Source organism: Hypanus sabinus, chromosome 10 (assembly GCF_030144855.1).
Source record: "Hypanus sabinus isolate sHypSab1 chromosome 10, sHypSab1.hap1, whole genome shotgun sequence".
NCBI lineage: Eukaryota > Metazoa > Chordata > Chondrichthyes > Myliobatiformes > Dasyatidae > Hypanus > Hypanus sabinus.
This window is the reverse complement of record NC_082715.1, coordinates 154,690,754-154,712,471: the sequence shown is the minus strand read 5'-3', so window position 1 is coordinate 154,712,471 and position 21,718 is coordinate 154,690,754.

The following is a 21,718-nucleotide window of genomic DNA, read 5'->3' as shown; positions in this document are numbered from 1 at the left end:
ACACTGTACAGGGAGGGGATGGAGGGGTATCGATACTGTACAGGGAGGGGATGGAGGGGTATCGACACTGTACAGGGAGGAGATGGAGGGGTATCGACACTGTACAGGGAGGGTACGGAGGGGTATCGACACTGTACGGGGAGGGGATGGAGTGGTATCGACACTGTACGGGGAGGGGACGGAGGGGTATCGACACTGTACAGGGCGGGGACGGAGTGTTATAGACTGTACAGGGAGGGGATGGAGGGGTATCGACACTGTACAGGGAGGGGATGGAGGGGTATCGACACTGTACGGGGAGGGGACGGAGGGGTATCGACACTGTACAGGGAGGGGATGGAGGGGTATCGACACTGTACAGGGAGATGGAGGGGTATCAACATTGTACAGGAGGGGATGGAGGGGTATCGACACTGTACAGCGAGGAGATGGAGGTGTATAGAGACTGTACATGGAGAAGATGGAATGGTATCGACACTGTACAGGGAGATGGAGGGGTATCAAAATGGTACAGGAGTGGATGGAGGGGTATCGACTGTACAGGGAGGGTACGGAGGGATATCGACACTGTACAGGGAGGGGATGGAGGGGTATCGACACTGTACAGGGAGATGGAGGGGTATCAAAATTGTACAGGAGGGGATGGAGTGGTATCGACTGTACAGGGAGGGGATGGAGTGGTATCGACTGTACAGGGAGGGGATGGAGGGGTATCGACACTGTACAGGGAGGGGATGGAGGGGTATCGACACTGTACAGGGAGGGGATGGAGGGGTATCGACACTGTACAGAGAGGGGATGGAGGGGTATCGACACTGTACAGGGAGGGGATGGAGGGGTATCGACACTGTACAGGGAGGGGATGGAGGGGTATCGACACTGTACAGGGAGGGGATGGAGTGGTATCGACTGTACAGGGAGGTGACGGAGTGGTATCGACTGTACAGGGAGGGGACGGAGGGGTATCGACACTGTACAGGGAGGGGATGGAGGGGTATCGACACTGTACAGGGAGGGGACGGAGGGGTATCGACTGTACAGGGAGGAGATGGAGGGGTATCGACACTCTACAGGGAGGGGATGGAGGGGTATCGACTGTACAGGGGGGGATGGAGGGGTATCGACACTGTACAGAGAGGGGATGGAGTGGTATCGACACTGTACAGTGAGGAGATGGAGGGGCATCGACTGTACAGTGAGGGGATGGAGGGGTATCGACTGTACAGGGAGGGGATGGAGTGGTATCGACTGTACAGGGAGGGGATGGAGTGGTATCGACACTGTACAGGGAGGGGATGGAGGGGTATCGACTGTACAGGGAGGGGATGGAGGGGTATCGACACTGTACAGGGAGGGGATGGAGGGGTATCGACACTGTACAGGGAGGGGATGGAGGGGTATCGACACTGTACAGCGAGGGGATGGAGGGGTATCGACTGTACAGGGAGGAGATGGAGGGGTATCGACACTGTACAGGGAGGGGATGGAGGGGTATCGACTGTACAGGGGGGGATGGAGGGGTATCGACACTGTACAGGGAGATGGAGGGGTATCAAAATTGTACAGGAGGGGATGGAGGGGTATCGACTGTACAGGGAGGGGATGGAGGGGTATCGACTGTACAGTGAGGGGATGGCGGGGTATCGACACTGTACAGGGAGGGTACGGAGGGGTATCGACTGTACAGGGAGGGGATGGAGTGGTATCGACACTGTACAGGGAGGGGATGGAGTGGTATCGACTGTACAGGGAGGGGATGGAGTGGTATCGACTGTACAGGGAGGGGATGGAGTGGTATCTACTGTACAGGGAGGGGATGGAGGGGTATCGACACTGTACAGGGAGGGGATGGAGGGGTATCGATCCTGTACAGGGAGGGGATGGAGGGGTATCGACACTGTACAGGGAGGGGATGGAGGGGTATCGACACTGTACAGGGAGGGGATGGAGGGGTATCGACACTGTACAGGGAGATGGAGGGGTATCAACATTGTACAGGAGGGGATGGAGTGGTATCGACAGTGTACAGCGAGGAGATGGAGGTGTATAGAGACTGTACATGGAGAAGATGGAATGGTATCGACACTGTACAGGGAGATGGAGGGGTATCAAAATGGTACAGGAGTGAATGGAGGGGTATCGAGACTGTACAGGGAGGGGATGGAGGGGTATCGACACTGTACAGGGAGGGGACGGAGTGGTATCGACTGTACAGAGAGGGGATGGAGGGGTATCGACTGTACAGGGAGGGGATGGAGTGGTATCGACACTGTACAGGGAGGGGATGGAGTGGTATCGACTGTACAGGGAGGGGATGGAGGGGTATCGACACTGTACGGGGAGGGGATGGAGTGGTATCGACTGTACGGGGAGGGGATGGAGGGGTATCGACTGTACAGGGAGGAGATGGAAGGGTATCGACACTGTACAGGGAGGGGACGGAGGAGTATCGACTGTACAGGGGGGGATGGAGTGGTATCGACACTGTACAGGGAGGGGATGGAGGGGTATCGACTGTACAGGGAGGAGATGGAGGGGTATCGACACTGTACAGGGAGATGGAGGGGTATTAAAATTGTACAGGAGGGGATGGAGTGGTATCGACTGTACAGGGAGGGGATGGAGGGGTATCGACTGTACAGGGAGGGGATGGAGGGGTATCGACACTGTACAGGGAGGGGATGGAGGGGTATCGACACTGTACAGGGAGGGGATGGAGGGGTATCGACACTGTACAGAGAGGGGATGGAGGGGTATCGACACTGTACAGGGAGGGGATGGAGGGGTATCGACACTGTACAGGGAGGGGATGGAGGGGTATCGACTGTACAGGGAGGGGATGGAGTGGTATCGACTGTACAGGGAGGTGACGGAGTGGTATCGACTGTACAGGGAGGGGACGGAGGGGTATCGACACTGTACAGGGAGGGGATGGAGGGGTATCGACACTGTACAGGGAGGGGACGGAGGGGTATCGACTGTACAGGGAGGAGATGGAGGGGTATCGACACTGTACAGGGAGGGGATGGAGGGGTATCGAGACTGTACAGAGAGGGGATGGAGTGGTATCGACACTGTACAGGGAGGAGATGGAGGGGCATCGACTGTACAGTGAGGGGATGGAGGGGTATCGACTGTACAGGGAGGGGATGGAGTGGTATCGACTGTACAGGGAGGGGATGGAGTGGTATCGACACTGTACAGGGAGGGGATGGAGGGGTATCGACACTGTACAGGGAGTGGATGGAGGGGTATCGACACTGTACAGCGAGGGGATGGAGGGGTATCGACTGTACAGGGAGGAGATGGAGGGGTATCGACACTGTACAGGGAGGGGATGGAGGGGTATCGACTGTACAGGGGGGGATGGAGGGGTATCGACACTGTACAGGGAGGGGATGGAGGGGTATCGACTGTACAGGGAGGGGATGGAGGGGTATCGACTGTACAGGGAGGGGATGGAGGGGTATCGACTGTACAGGGAGGAGATGGAGGGGTATCGACACTGTACAGGGAGGGGATGGAGGGGTATCGACTGTACAGGGGGGGATGGAGGGGTATCGACACTGTACAGAGAGGGGATGGAGTGGTATCGACACTGTACAGGGAGATGGAGGGGTATCAAAATTGTACAGGAGGGGATGGAGGGGTATCGACTGTACAGGGAGGGAATGGAGGGGTATCGACTGTACAGGAGGGGATGGAGGGGTATCGACTGTACAGGGAGGGGATGGAGGGGTATCGACACTGTACAGGGAGGGTACGGAGGGGTATCGACACTGTACAGGGAGGGGATGGAGTGGCATCGACACTGTACAGGGAGGGGATGGAGATGTATCGACTGTACAGGGAGGGGATGGAGTGGTATCGACTGTACAGGGAGGGGATGGAGGGGTATCAACACTGTACAGGGAGGGGATGGAGGGGTATCGATACTGTACAGGGAGGGGATGGAGGGGTATCGACACTGTACAGGGAGGGGATGGAGGGGTATCGACACTGCACAGGGAGGGGATGGAGGGGTATCGATACTGTACAGAGAGGGGATGGAGGGGTATCGACACTGTACAGTGAGGGGACGGAGTGGTATCGAAACTGTACAGGGAGATGGAGGGGTATCAACATTGTACAGGAGGGGATGGAGTGGTATCGACTGTACAGGGAGGGGATGGAGTGGTATCGACTGTACAGGGAGGGGATGGAGGGGTATCGACACTGTACAGGGCGGGGACGGAGTGGTATCAACTGTACAGAGAGGGGACGGAGTGGTATCGACTGTACAGAGAGGGGATGGAGGGGTATCGACACTGTACAGGGAGGGGATGGAGGGGCATCGAGACTGTACAGGGAGGGGATGGAGGGGTATCGACTGTACAGGGAGGGGATGGAGAGGTATCGACACTGTACAGGGAGGGGATGGAGTGTTATAGACTGTACAGGGAGGGGATGGAGGGGTATCGACACTGTACAGGCAGGGGATGGAGGGGTATCGACACTGTACAGGGAGGGGATGGAGTGGTATCGACACTGTACAGGGAGGGGATGGAGGGGTATCGACACTGTACAGGGAGATGGAGGGGTATCAACATTGTACAGGAGGGGATGGAGGGGTATCGACACTGTACAGCGAGGAGATGGAGGTGTATAGAGACTGTACATGGAGAAGATGGAATGGTATCGACACTGTACAGGGAGATGGAGGGGTATCAAAATGGTACAGGAGTGGATGGAGGGGTATCGACTGTACAGGGAGGGTACGGAGGGGTATCGACACTGTACAGGGAGGGTACGGAGGGGTATCGACACTGTACAGGGAGGGGATGGAGGGGTATTGACACTGTACAGGGAGATGGAGGGGTATCAACATTGTACAGGAGGGGATGGAGGGGTATCGACACTGTACAGCGAGGAGATGGAGGTGTATAGAGACTGTACATGGAGAAGATGGAATGGTATCGACACTGTACAGGGAGATGGAGGGGTATCAAAATGGTACAGGAGTGGATGGAGGGGTATCGACTGTACAGGGAGGGTACGGAGGGGTATCGACACTGTACAGGGAGGGGATGGAGGGGTATCGACACTGTACAGGGAGATGGAGGGGTATCAAAATTGTAAAGGAGGGGATGGAGTGGTATCGACTGTACAGGGAGGGGATGGAGTGGTATCGACTGTACAGGGAGGGGATGGAGGGGTATCGACACTGTACAGGGAGGGGATGGAGGGGTATCGACACTGTACAGGGAGGGGATGGAGGGGTATCGACACTGTACAGAGAGGGGATGGAGGGGTATCGACACTGTACAGGGAGGGGATGGAGGGGTATCGACACTGTACAGGGAGGGGATGGAGGGGTATCGACTGTACAGGGAGGGGATGGAGTGGTATCGACTGTACAGGGAGGTGACGGAGTGGTATCGACTGTACAGGGAGGGGACGGAGGGGTATCGACACTGTACAGGGAGGGGATGGAGGGGTATCGACACTGTACAGGGAGGGGACGGAGGGGTATCGACTGTACAGGGAGGAGATGGAGGGGTATCGACACTGTACAGGGAGGGGATGGAGGGGTATCGACTGTACAGGGGGGGATGGAGGGGTATCGACACTGTACAGAGAGGGGATGGAGTGGTATCGACACTGTACAGTGAGGAGATGGAGGGGCATCGACTGTACAGTGAGGGGATGGAGGGGTATCGACTGTACAGGGAGGGGATGGAGTGGTATCGACTGTACAGGGAGGGGATGGAGTGGTATCGACACTGTACAGGGAGGGGCTGGAGGGGTATCGACACTGTACAGGGAGGGGATGGAGGGGTATCGACACTGTACAGGGAGGGGATGGAGGGGTATCGACACTGTACAGCGAGGGGATGGAGGGGTATCGACTGTACAGGGAGGAGATGGAGGGGTATCGACACTGTACAGGGAGGGGATGGAGGGGTATCGACTGTACAGGGGGGGATGGAGGGGTATCGACACTGTACAGAGAGGGGATGGAGTGGTATCGACACTGTACAGGGAGATGGAGGGGTATCAAAATTGTACAGGAGGGGATGGAGTGGTATCGACTGTACAGGGAGGGGATGGAGGGGTATCGACTGTACAGTGAGGGGATGGCGGGGTATCGACACTGTACAGGGAGGGTACGGAGGGGTATCGACACTGTACAGGGAGGGGATGGAGTGGTATCGACACTGTACAGGGAGGGGATGGAGTGGTATCGACTGTACAGGGAGGGGATGGAGTGGTATCGACTGTACAGGGAGGGGATGGAGTGGTATCTACTGTACAGGGAGGGGATGGAGGGGTATCGACACTGTACAGGGAGGGGATGGAGGGGTATCGATCCTGTACAGGGAGGGGATGGAGGGGTATCGACACTGTACAGGGAGGGGATGGAGGGGTATCGACACTGTACAGGGAGGGGATGGAGGGGTATCGACACTGTACAGGGAGATGGAGGGGTATCAACATTGTACAGGAGGGGATGGAGTGGTATCGACAGTGTACAGCGAGGAGATGGAGGTGTATAGAGACTGTACATGGAGAAGATGGAATGGTATCGACACTGTACAGGGAGATGGAGGGGTATCAAAATGGTACAGGAGTGGATGGAGGGGTATCGAGACTGTACAGGGAGGGGATGGAGGGGTATCGACACTGTACAGGGAGGGGACGGAGTGGTATCGACTGTACAGAGTGGGGATGGAGGGGTATCGACTGTACAGGGAGGGGATGGAGTGGTATCGACACTGTACAGGGAGGGGATGGAGTGGTATCGACACTGTACAGGGAGGGGATGGAGTGGTATCGACTGTACAGGGAGGGGATGGAGGGGTATCGACACTGTACGGGGAGGGGATGGAGTGGTATCGACTGTACGGGGAGGGGATGGAGGGGTATCGACTGTACAGGGAGGAGATGGAAGGATATCGACACTGTACAGGGAGGGGACGGAGGAGTATCGACTGTACAGGGGGGGATGGAGTGGTATCGACACTGTACAGGGAGGGGATGGAGGGGTATCGACTGTACAGGGAGGGGATGGAGTGGTATCGACACTGTACAGGGAGTGGATGGAGTGTTATCGACTGTACAGGGAGGGGATGGAGGGGTATCGACACTGTACAGGGAGTGGATGGAGTGGTATCGACTGTACAGGGAGGGGATGGAGGGGTATCGACACTGTACAGGGAGGGGATGGAGTGGTATCGACTGTACAGCGAGGGGATGGAGTGTTATCGACTGTACAGGGAGGGGATGGAGGGGTATCGACATTGTACAGGGAGGGGATGGAGGGGTATCGACTGTACAGGGAGGGGATGGAGTGGTATCGACTGTACAGGGAGGGGATGGAGGGGTATCGACAGTGTACAGGGAGCAGATGGAGTGGTATCGACTGTACAGGGAGGGGATGGAGGGGTATCGACACTGTACAGAGAGGGGATGGAGGGGTATCAATATTGTACAGGAGGGGATGGAGGGGTATCGACACTGTACAGCGAGGAGATGGAGGTGTATAGAGACTGTACATGGAGGAGATGGAGGGGTATCGACACTGTACAGGGAGGGGTTGGAGGGGTATCGACACTGTACAGGGAGATGGAGGGGTATCAAAATGATACAGGAGGGGATGGAGGGGTATCGACTGTACAGGGAGGGGATGGAGGGGTATCGACACTGTACATGGAGGAGATGGAGGGGTATCGACACTGTACAGGGAGGGGATGGAGTGGTATCGACACTGTACAGGGAGGGGATGGAGGGGTATCGACACTGTACAGGGAGATGGAGGTGTATCAAAATGGTACAGGAGGGGATGGAGGGGTATCGACTGTACAGGGAGGGGATGGAGTGGTATCGACACTGTACTGGGAGGGTATGGAGGGGCATCGACACTGTACAGGGAGGAGATGGAGTGGTATCGACATTGTACAGGGAGGAGATGGAGTGGTATCGACTGTACAGGGAGGGGATGGAGGGGTATCGACTGTACAGGGAGGGGATGGAGGGGTATCGACTATATAGAGAGGGGATGGAGTGGTATCGACTGTACAGGGAGGGGATGGAGGGGTATCGACACTGTACAGGGAGGAGATGGAGTGGTATCGACACTGTACAGGGAGGGTACGGAGGGGTATCGACTGTACAGGGAGGGGATGGAGGGGTATCGACTGTACAGGGAGGGTACGGAGGGGTATCGACACTGTACAGGGAGGGAATGGAGTGGTATCGACACTGTACAGGGAGGAGATGGAGGGGTATCGACTGTACAGGGAGGAGATGGAGTGGTATCGACTGTACAGGGAGGGGATGGAGGGGTATCGACACTTTTCAGGGAGGGTACGGAGGGGTATCGACTGTACAGGGAGGGGATGGAGGGGTATCGACTGTACAGGGAGGAGATGGAATTGTATCGACTGTACAGGGAGGGGATGGAGGGGTATCGACTGTACAGGGAGTGGATGGAGTGTTATCGACTGTACAGGGAGGGGATGGAGCGGTATCGACACTGTACAGGGAGATGGAGGGGTATCGACTGTACAGGGAGGGGATGGAGTGGTATCGACTGTACAGGGAGTGGATGGAGTGTTATTGACTGTACAGGGAGGGGATGGAGGGGTATCGACACTGTACAGGGAGGGGATGGAGTGGTATCGACTGTACAGGGAGGGGATGGAGTGTTATCGACTGTACAGGGAGGGGATGGAGGGGTATCGACACTGTACAGGGAGCAGATGGAGTGGTATCGACACTGTACAGGGAGATGGAGTGGTATCGACTGTACAGGGAGGGGATGGAGTGGTATCGACTGTACAGGGAGTGGATGGAGTGTTATTGACTGTACAGGGAGGGGATGGAGTGTTATCGACTGTACAGGGAGGGGATGGAGGGGTATCGACATTGTACAGGGAGGGGATGGAGGGGTATCGACTGTACAGGGAGGGGATGGAGTGGTATCGACACTGTACAGGGAGGGGATGGAGGGGTATCGACACTGTACAGGGAGCAGATGGAGTGGTATCGACACTGTACAGGGAGATGGAGGGGTATCAATACTGTACAGGAGGGGATGGAGGGGTATCGACACTGTACAGCGAGGAGATGGATGTGTATAGAGACTGTACATGGAGGAGATGGAGGGGTATCGACACTGTACAGGGAGGGGTTGGAGGGGTATCGACACTGTACAGGGAGATGGAGGGGTATCAAAATGGTACAGGAGGGGATGGAGGGGTATCGACTGTACAGGGAGTGGATGGAGGGGTATCGACACTGTACATGGAGGAGATGGAGGGGTATCGACACTGTACAGGGAGGGGATGGAGTGGTATCGACACTGTACAGGGAGGGGATGGAGGGGTATCGACACTGTACAGGGAGATGGAGGGGTATCAAAATGGTACAGGAGGGGATGGAGGGGTATCGACTGTACAGGGAGGGGATGGAGTGGTATCGACACAGTACAGGGAGGGTATGGAGGGGCATCGACACTGTACAGGGAGGAGATGGAGGGGTATCGACACTGTACAGGGAGGAGATGGAGTGGTATCGACTGTACAGGGAGGGGATGGAGGGGTATCGACACAGTACAGGGAGGGTATGGAGGGGCATCGACACTGTACAGGGAGGAGATGGAGGGGTATCGACACTGTACAGGGAGGAGATGGAGGGGTATCGACTGTACAGGGAGGGGATGGAGGGGTATCGACACTTTTCAGGGAGGGTACGGAGGGGTATCGACACTGTACAGGGGGGGGATGGAGTGGTATCGCCACTGTACAGGGAGTGGATGGAGGGGTATCGACTGTACAGGGAGGGGATGGAGTGGTATCGACTGTACAGGGAGGGGATGGAGGGGTATCGACTGTACAGGGAGTGGATGGAGTGTTATCGACTGTACAGGGAGGGGATGGAGGGGTATCGACACTGTACAGGGAGGGGATGGAGGGGTATCGACTGTACAGGGAGGGGATGGAGGGGTATCGACACTGTACAGGGAGGGGATGGAGGGGTATCGACACTGTACAGGGAGTGGATGGAGGGGTATCGACTGTACAGGGAGTGGATGGAGTGTTATCGACTGTACAGGGAGGGGATGGAGGGGTATCGACACTGTACAGGGAGGGGATGGAGTGGTATCGACTGTACAGGGAGGGGATGGAGGGGTATCGACACTGTACAGGGAGTGGATGGAGTGTTATGGACTGTACAGGGAGGGGATGGAGGGGTATCGACACTGTACAGGGAGGGGATGGAGTGGTATCGACTGTACAGGGAGGGGATGGAGTGTTATCGACTGTACAGGGGGGGGATGGAGGGGTATCGACATTGTACAGGGAGGGGATGGAGGGATATCGACTGTACAGGGAGGGGATGGAGGGGTATCGACACTGTACAGGGAGCAGATGGAGTGGTATCGACTGTACAGGGAGGGGATGGAGGGGTATCGACACTGTACAGAGAGGGGATGGAGGGGTATCAATATTGTACAGGAGGGGATGGAGGGGTATCGACACTGTACAGGGAGTGGATGGAGTGGTATCGACTGTACAGGGAGTGGATGGAGTGTTATTGACTGTACAGGGAGGGGATGGAGGGGTATCGACACTGTACCGGGAGGGGATGGAGTGGTATCGACTGTACAGGGAGGGGATGGAGTGTTATCGACTGTACAGGGAGGGGATGGAGGGGTATCGACATTGTACAGGGAGGGGATGGAGGGGTATCGATACTGTACAGCGAGGAGATGGAGGTGTATAGAGAATGTACATGGAGGAGATGGAATGGTATCGACACTGTACAGGGAGATGGAGGGGTATCAAAATGGTACAGGAGTGGATGGAGGGGTATCGAGACTGTACAGGGAGGGGATGGAGGGGTATCGACACTGTACAGGGAGGGGACGGAGTGGTATCGACTGTACAGAGAGGGGACGGAGTGGTATCGACTGTACAGAGAGGGGATGGAGGGGTATCGACACTGTACAGGGAGGGGATGGAGGGGTATCGACTGTACAGGGAGGGGATGGAGTGTTATCGACTGTACAGGGAGGGGATGGAGGGGTATCGACACTGTACAGGGAGGGGATGGAGGGGTATCGACTGTACAGGGAGGGGATGGAGTGGTATCGACACTGTACATGGAGGGGATGGAGGGGTATCGACTGTACAGGGAGGGGATGGAGTGGTATCGACACTGTACAGGGAGGGGATGGAGGGGTATCGACACTGTACAGGGAGATGGAGGGGTATCAACATTGTACAGGAGGGGATGGAGGGGTATCGACACTGTACAGCGAGGAGATGGAGGTGTATAGAGACTGTACATGGAGGAGATGGAGGGGTATCGACACTGAACAGGGAGGGGATGGAATGGTATCGACACTGTACAGGGAGATGGAGGGGTATCAAAATGGTACAGGAGGGGATGGAGGGGTATCGACTGTACAGGGAGGGGATGGAGGGGTATCGACACTGTACAGGGAGGGGATGGAGGGGTATCAACTGTACAGGGAGGGGATGGAGGGGTATCGACTGTACAGGGAGGGGATGGAGGGGTATCGACACTGTACAGGGAGGAGATGGAGTGGTATCGACTGTACAGGGAGGGGATGGAGGGGTATCGACACTGTACAGGGAGGGGATGGAGGGGTATCAACACTGTACAGGGAGGAGTTGGAGGGGTATCGACACTGTACAGGGAGGGGATGGAGGGGTATCGACTGTACAGGTAGGGGATGGAGGGGTATCGACACTGTACAGGAGGAGATGGAGGGGTATCGACACTGTACAGGAGGAGATGGAGGGGTATCGACACTGTACAGGGAGGGGATGGAGTGGCATCGACACTGTACAGGGAGGGGATGGAGGGGTATCGACACTGTACAGGGAAGGGATGGAGTGGTATCGACACTGTACAGGGAGGGGATGGAGGGGTATCGACACTGTACAGGGAGATGGAGGGGTATCAACATTGTACAGGAGGGGATGGAGGGGTATCGACACTGTACAGCGAGGAGATGGAGGTGTATAGAGACTGTACATGGAGGAGATGGAGGGGTATCGACACTGTACAGGGAGGGGATGGAATGGTATCGACACTGTACAGGGAGATGGAGGGGTATCAAAATGGTACAGGAGTGGATGGAAGGGTATCGAGACTGTACAGGGAGGGGATGGAGGGGTATCGACACTGTACAGGGAGGGGACGGAGTGGTATCGACTGTACAGAGAGGGGATGGAGGGGTATCGACTGTACAGGGAGGGGATGGAGTGGTATCGACACTGTACAGGGAGGAGATGGAGTGGTATCGACTGTACAGGGAGGGGATGGAGGGGTATCGACACTGTACGGGGAGGGGATGGAGTGGTATCGACTGTACGGGGAGGGGACGGAGGGGTATCGACACTGTACGGGGAGGGGATGGAGGGGTATCGACTGTACAGGGAGGAGATGGAGGGGTATCGACACTGTACAGGGAGGGGACGGAGGAGTATCGACTGTACAGGGGGGGATGGAGTGGTATCGACACTGTACAGGCAGGGGATGGAGGGGTATCGACTGTACAGGGAGGAGATGGAGGGGTATCGACACTGTACAGGGAGGGGATGGAGGGGTATCGACTGTACAGGGGGGGATGGAGGGGTATCGACACTGTACAGAGAGGGGATGGAGTGGTATCGACAGTGTACAGGGAGATGGAGGGGTATCAAAATTGTACAGGAGGGGATGGAGTGGTATCAACTGTACAGGGAGGGGATGGAGGGGTATCGACTGTACAGGGAGGGGATGGAGGGGTATCGACACTTTTCTGGGAGGGTACGGAGGGGTATCGACACTGTACAGGGAGGGGATGGAGTGGTATCGCCACTGTACAGGGTGGGTACGGAGGGGTATCGACTGTACAGGGAGGGGATGGAGGGGTATCGACTGTACAGGGAGGAGATGGAGTGGTATCGACTGTACAGGGAGGGGATGGAGTGTTATCGACTGTACAGGGAGGGGATGGAGGGGTATCGACACTGTACAGGGAGTGGATGGAGGGGTATCGACTGTACAGCGAGGGGATGGAGGGGTATCGACTGTACAGGGAGTGGATGGAGTGTTATCGACTGTACAGGGAGGGGATGGAGGGGTATCGACACTGTACAGGGAGTGGATGGAGTGTTATTGACTGTACAGGGAGGGGATGGAGGGGTATCGACACTGTACAGGGAGGGGATGGAGTGGTATCGACTGTACAGCGAGGGGATGGAGTGTTATCGACTGTACAGGGAGGGGATGGAGGGGTATCGACATTGTACAGGGAGGGGATGGAGGGGTATCGACTGTACAGGGAGGGGATGGAGTGGTATCGACTGTACAGGGAGGGGATGGAGGGGTATCGACAGTGTACAGGGAGCAGATGGAGTGGTATCGACTGTACAGGGAGGGGATGGAGGGGTATCGACACTGTACAGAGAGGGGATGGAGGGGTATCAATATTGTACAGGAGGGGATGGAGGGGTATCGACACTGTACAGCGAGGAGATGGAGGTGTATAGAGACTGTACATGGAGGAGATGGAGGGGTATCGACACTGTACAGGGAGGGGTTGGAGGGGTATCGACACTGTACAGGGAGATGGAGGGGTATCAAAATGATACAGGAGGGGATGGAGGGGTATCGACTGTACAGGGAGGGGATGGAGGGGTATCGACACTGTACATGGAGGAGATGGAGGGGTATCGACACTGTACAGGGAGGGGATGGAGTGGTATCGACACTGTACAGGGAGGGGATGGAGGGGTATCGACACTGTACAGGGAGATGGAGGTGTATCAAAATGGTACAGGAGGGGATGGAGGGGTATCGACACTGTACAGGGAGGGGATGGAGTGGTATCGACACTGTACAGGGAGGGGATGGAGGGGTATCGACTGTACAGGGAGGGGATGGAGGGGTATCGACATTGTACAGGGAGGGGATGGAGGGGTATCGACTGTACAGGGAGGGGATGGAGTGGTATCGACACTGTACAGGGAGGGGATGGAGGGGTATCGACACTGTACAGGGAGCAGATGGAGTGGTATCGACACTGTACAGGGAGATGGAGGGGTATCAATACTGTACAGGAGGGGATGGAGGGGTATCGACACTGTACAGCGAGGAGATGGAGGTGTATAGAGACTGTACATGGAGGAGATGGAGGGGTATCGACACTGTACAGGGAGGGGTTGGAGGGGTATCGACACTGTACAGGGAGATGGAGGGGTATCAAAATGGTACAGGAGGGGATGGAGGGGTATCGACTGTACAGGGAGTGGATGGAGGGGTATCGACACTGTACATGGAGGAGATGGAGGGGTATCGACACTGTACAGGGAGGGGATGGAGTGGTATCGACACTGTACAGGGAGGGGATGGAGGGGTATCGACACTGTACAGGGAGATGGAGGGGTATCAAAATGGTACAGGAGGGGATGGAGGGGTATCGACTGTACAGGGAGGGGATGGAGTGGTATCGACACAGTACAGGGAGGGGATGGATTGGTATCGACTGTACAGGGAGGGGATGGAGTGGTATCGACACTGTACGGGGAGGGGATGGAGTGGTATCGACTGTACGGGGAGGGGATGGAGTGGTATCGACACGGTACAGGGAGGGGATGGAGTGTTATCGACTGTATAGGGAGGGGATGGAGGGGTATCGACACGGTACAGGGAGGGGATGGAGTGTTATCGACTGTACAGGGAGGGGATGGAGGGGTATCGACATTGTACAGGGAGGGGATGGAGGGGTATCGACTGTACAGGGAGGGGATGGAGTGGTATCGACACTGTACAGGGAGGGGATGGAGTGGTATCGACACTGTACAGGGAGGGGATGGAGGGGTATCGACACTGTACAGGGAGGGGATGGAGGGGTATCGACACTGTACAGGGAGATGGAGGGGTATCAATACTGTACAGGAGGGGATGGAGGGGTATCGACACTGTACAGCGAGGAGATGGAGGTGTATAGAGACTGTACATGGAGGAGATGGAGGGGTATCGACACTGTACAGGGAGGAGATGGAGTGGTATCGACTGTACAGGGAGGGGATGGAGGGGTATCGACACTGTACAGGGAGGGGATGGAGGGGTATCGACTATATAGAGGGGATGGAGTGGTATCGACTGTACAGGGAGGGGATGGAGTGGTATCGACACTGTACAGGGAGGAGATGGAGTGGTTTCGACTGTACAGGGAGGGGATGGAGTGGTATCGACACTGTACAGGGAGGAGATGGAGTGGTATCGACTGTACAGGGAGGGGATGGAGGGGTATCGACTGTACAGGGAGGGGATGGAGGGGTATCGACTGTACAGGGAGGGGATGGAGGGGTATCGACACTTTTCAGGGAGGGTACGGAGGGGTATCGACACTGTACAGGGAGGGGATGGAGTGGTATCGCCACTGTACAGGGAGTGGATGGAGGGGTATCGACTGTACAGGGAGGGGATGGAGTGGTATCGACTGTACAGGGAGGGGATGGAGGGGTATCGACTGTACAGGGAGTGGATGGTGTGTTATCGACTGTACAGGGAGTGGATGGAGTGTTATTGACTGTACAGGGAGGGGATGGAGGGGTATCGACACTGTACAGGGAGTGGATGGAGTGTTATTGACTGTACAGGGAGGAGATGGAGTGGTATCGACTGTACAGGGAGGGGATGGAGGGGTATCGACACTGTACAGGGAGTGGATGGAGTGGTATCGACTGTACAGGGAGTGGATGGAGTGTTATTGACTGTACAGGGAGGGGATGGAGGGGTATCGACACTGTACAGGGAGGGGATGGAGTGGTATCGACTGTACAGGTAGCGGATGGAGTGTTATCGACTGTACAGGGGGGGGATGGAGGGGTATCGACATTGTACAGGGAGGGGATGGAGGGATATCGACTGTACAGGGAGGGGATGGAGTGGTATCGACTGTACAGGGAGGGGATGGAGGGGTATCGACACTGTACAGCGAGGAGATGGAGGTGTATAGAGACTGTACATGGAGGAGATGGAGGGGTATCGACACTGTACAGGGAGTGGATGGAGTGGTATCGACTGTACAGGGAGTGGATGGAGTGTTATTGACTGTACAGGGAGGGGATGGAGTGGTATCGACACAGTACAGGGAGGGTATGGAGGGGCATCGACACTGTACAGGGAGGAGATGGCGGGGTATCGACACTGTACAGGGAGGAGATGGAGTGGTATCGACTGTACAGGGAGGGGATGGAGGGGTATCGACACTGTACAGGGAGGGGATGGAGGGGTATCGACTATATAGAGGGGATGGAGTGGTATCGAATGTACAGGGAGTGGATGGAGTGGTATCGACTGTACAGGGAGTGGATGGAGTGTTATTGACTGTACAGGGAGGGGATGGAGGGGTATCGACACTGTACAGGGAGGGGATGGAGTGGTACCGACTGTACAGGGAGGGGATGGAGTGTTATCGACTGTACAGGGGGGGGATGGAGTGGTATCGACTGTACAGGGAGGGGATGGAGGGGTATCGACACTGTACAGGGAGGGGATGGAGGGGTATCGACTGTACAGGGAGGGGATGGAGGGGTATCGACTGTACAGAGAGGGGACGGAGTGGTATCGACTGTACAGGGAGGGGATGGAGGGGTATCGACTGTACAGGGAGGGGATGGAGTGGTATCGACTGTACAGGGAGGGGATGGAGGGGTATCGACACTGTACAGCGAGGAGATGGAGGGGTATCGACTGTACAGGGAGGGGATGGAGGGATATCGACTGTACAGGGAGGGGATGGAGTGGTATCGACTGTACATGGAGGAGATGGAGGGGTATCGACACTGTACAGGGAGTGGATGGAGTGGTATCGACTGTACAGGGAGTGGATGGAGTGTTATTGACTGTACAGGGAGGGGATGGAGGGGTATCGACACTGTACAGGGAGGGGATGGAGTGGTATCGACTGTACAGGGAGGGGATGGAGGGGTATCGACACTGTACAGGGAGGGGATGGAGTGGTATCGACTGTACAGGGAGGGGATGGAGTGTTATCGACTGTACAGGGAGGGGATGGAGGGGTATCGACATTGTACAGGGAGGGGATGGAGGGGTATCGACTGTACAGGGAGGGGATGGAGTGGTATCGACACTGTACAGGGAGCAGATGGAGTGGTATCGACACTGTACAGGGAGATGGAGGGGTATCAATACTGTACAGGAGGGGATGGAGGGGTATCGATACTGTACAGCGAGGAGATGGAGGTGTATAGAGACTGTACATGGAGGAGATGGAGGGGTATCGACACTGTACAGGGAGGGGTTGGAGGGGTATCGACACTGTACAGGGAGATGGAGGGGTATCAAAATGGTACAGGAGGGGATGGAGGGGTATCGACTGTACAGGGAGGGGATGGAGGGGTATCGACACTGTACATGGAGGAGATGGAGGGGTATCGACACTGTACAGGGAGGGGATGGAGTGGTATCGACACTGTACAGGTAGGGGATGGAGGGGTATCGACACTGTACAGGGAGATGGAGGGGTATCAAAATGGTACAGGAGGGGATGGAGGGGTATCGACTGTACAGGGAGGGGATGGAGTGGTATCGACACAGTACAGGGAGGGTATGGAGGGGCATCGACACTGTACATGGAGGAGATGGAGGGGTATCGACACTGTACAGGGAGGGGATGGAGTGGTATCGACACTGTACAGGTAGGGGATGGAGGGGTATCGACACTGTACAGGGAGATGGAGGGGTATCAAAATGGTACAGGAGGGGATGGAGGGGTATCGACTGTACAGGGAGGGGATGGAGTGTTATCGACTGTACAGGGGGGGGATGGAGGGGTATCGACTGTACAGGGAGTGGATGGAGTGTTATCGACTGTACAGGGAGGGGATGGAGGGGTATCGACACTGTACAGGGAGTGGATGGAGTGGTATCGACTGTACAGGGAGTGTATGGAGTGTTATTGACTGTACAGGGAGGGGATGGAGTGGTATCGACTGTACAGGGAGGGGATGGAGTGTTATCGACTGTACAGGGGGGGATGGAGGGGTATCGACATTGTACAGGGAGGGGATGGAGGGGTATCGACTGTACAGGGAGGGGATGGAGTGGTATCGACACTGTACAGGGAGGGGATGGAGGGGTATCGACACTGTACAGGGAGCAGATGGAGTGGTATCGACTGTACAGGGAGGGGATGGAGGGGTATCGACACTGTACAGAGAGGGGATGGAGGGGTATCAATATTGTACAGGAGGGGATGGAGGGGTATCGACACTGTACAGCGAGGAGATGGAGGTGTATAGAGACTGTACATGGAGGAGATGGAGGGGTATCGACACTGTACAGGGAGTGGATGGAGTGTTATTGACTGTACAGTGAGGGGATGGAGGGGTATCGACACTGTACAGGGAGGGGATGGAGGGGTATCGACTGTACAGGGAGTGGATGGAGTGTTATTGACTGTACAGTGAGGGGATGGAGGGGTATCGACACTGTACCGGGAGGGGATGGAGTGGTATCGACTGTACAGGGAGGGGATGGAGTGTTATCGACTGTACAGGGAGGGGATGGAGGGGTATCGACATTGTACAGGGAGGGGATGGAGGGGTATCGACTGTACAGGGAGGGGATGGAGTGGTATCGACACTGTACAGGGAGGGGATGGAGGGGTATCGACACTGTACAGGGAGGGGATGGAGGGGTATCGACACTGTACAGGGAGGGGATGGAGGGGTATCGACACTCTACAGGGAGGGGATGGAGTGTTATCGACTGTACAGGGAGCAGATGGAGTGGTATCGACACTGTACAGGGAGATGGAGGGGTATCAATACTGTACAGGAGGGGATGGAGGGGTATCGACACTGTACAGGGAGGGGATGGAGGGGTATCGACACTGTACAGGGAGGGGATGGAGTGGTACCGACTGTACAGGGAGGGGATGGAGTGTTATCGACTGTACAGGGGGGGGATGGAGTGGTATCGACTGTACAGGGAGGGGATGGAGGGGTATCGACACTGTACAGGGAGGGGATGGAGGGGTATCGACTGTACAGGGAGGGGATGGAGGGGTATCGACTGTACAGAGAGGGGACGGAGTGGTATCGACTGTACAGGGAGGGGATGGAGGGGTATCGACTGTACAGGGAGGGGATGGAGTGGTATCGACTGTACAGGGAGGGGATGGAGGGGTATCGACACTGTACCGGGAGGGGATGGAGTGGTATCGACTGTACAGGGAGGGGATGGAGTGTTATCGACTGTACAGGGAGGGGATGGAGGGGTATCGACATTGTACAGGGAGGGGATGGAGGGGTATCGACTGTACAGGGAGGGGATGGAGTGGTATCGACTGTACAGGGAGGGGATGGAGGGGTATCGACAGTGTACAGGGAGCAGATGGAGTGGTATCGACTGTACAGGGAGGGGATGGAGGGGTATCGACACTGTACAGAGAGGGGATGGAGGGGTATCAATATTGTACAGGAGGGGATGGAGGGGTATCGACACTGTACAGCGAGGAGATGGAGGTGTATAGAGACTGTACATGGAGGAGATGGAGGGGTATCGACACTGTACAGGGAGGGGTTGGAGGGGTATCGACACTGTACAGGGAGATGGAGGGGTATCAAAATGATACAGGAGGGGATGGAGGGGTATCGACTGTACAGGGAGGGGATGGAGGGGTATCGACACTGTACATGGAGGAGATGGAGGGGTATCGACACTGTACAGGGAGGGGATGGAGTGGTATCGACACTGTACAGGGAGGGGATGGAGGGGTATCGACACTGTACAGGGAGATGGAGGTGTATCAAAATGGTACAGGAGGGGATGGAGGGGTATCGACACTGTACAGGGAGGGGATGGAGTGGTATCGACACTGTACAGGGAGGGGATGGAGGGGTATCGACTGTACAGGGAGGGGATGGAGGGGTATCGACATTGTACAGGGAGGGGATGGAGGGGTATCGACTGTACAGGGAGGGGATGGAGTGGTATCGACACTGTACAGGGAGGGGATGGAGGGGTATCGACACTGTACAGGGAGCAGATGGAGTGGTATCGACACTGTACAGGGAGATGGAGGGGTATCAATACTGTACAGGAGGGGATGGAGGGGTATCGACACTGTACAGCGAGGAGATGGAGGTGTATAGAGACTGTACATGGAGGAGATGGAGGGGTATCGACACTGTACAGGGAGGGGTTGGAGGGGTATCGACACTGTACAGGGAGATGGAGGGGTATCAAAATGGTACAGGAGGGGATGGAGGGGTATCGACTGTACAGGGAGTGGATGGAGGGGTATCGACACTGTACATGGAGGAGATGGAGGGGTATCGACACTGTACAGGGAGGGGATGGAGTGGTATCGACACTGTACAGGGAGGGGATGGAGGGGTATCGACACTGTACAGGGAGATGGAGGGGTATCAAAATGGTACAGGAGGGGATGGAGGGGTATCGACTGTACAGGGAGGGGATGGAGTGGTATCGACACAGTACAGGGAGGGGATGGATTGGTATCGACTGTACAGGGAGGGGATGGAGTGGTATCGACACTGTACGGGGAGGGGATGGAGTGGTATCGACTGTACGGGGAGGGGATGGAGTGGTATCGACACGGTACAGGGAGGGGATGGAGTGTTATCGACTGTATAGGGAGGGGATGGAGGGGTATCGACACGGTACAGGGAGGGGATGGAGTGTTATCGACTGTACAGGGAGGGGATGGAGGGGTATCGACATTGTACAGGGAGGGGATGGAGGGGTATCGACTGTACAGGGAGGGGATGGAGTGGTATCGACACTGTACAGGGAGGGGATGGAGTGGTATCGACACTGTACAGGGAGGGGATGGAGGGGTATCGACACTGTACAGGGAGGGGATGGAGGGGTATCGACACTGTACAGGGAGATGGAGGGGTATCAATACTGTACAGGAGGGGATGGAGGGGTATCGACACTGTACAGCGAGGAGATGGAGGTGTATAGAGACTGTACATGGAGGAGATGGAGGGGTATCGACACTGTACAGGGAGGAGATGGAGTGGTATCGACTGTACAGGGAGGGGATGGAGGGGTATCGACACTGTACAGGGAGGGGATGGAGGGGTATCGACTATATAGAGGGGATGGAGTGGTATCGACTGTACAGGGAGGGGATGGAGTGGTATCGACACTGTACAGGGAGGAGATGGAGTGGTTTCGACTGTACAGGGAGGGGATGGAGTGGTATCGACACTGTACAGGGAGGAGATGGAGTGGTATCGACTGTACAGGGAGGGGATGGAGGGGTATCGACTGTACAGGGAGGGGATGGAGGGGTATCGACTGTACAGGGAGGGGATGGAGGGGTATCGACACTTTTCAGGGAGGGTACGGAGGGGTATCGACACTGTACAGGGAGGGGATGGAGTGGTATCGCCACTGTACAGGGAGTGGATGGAGGGGTATCGACTGTACAGGGAGGGGATGGAGTGGTATCGACTGTACAGGGAGGGGATGGAGGGGTATCGACTGTACAGGGAGTGGATGGTGTGTTATCGACTGTACAGGGAGTGGATGGAGTGTTATTGACTGTACAGGGAGGGGATGGAGGGGTATCGACACTGTACAGGGAGTGGATGGAGTGTTATTGACTGTACAGGGAGGAGATGGAGTGGTATCGACTGTACAGGGAGGG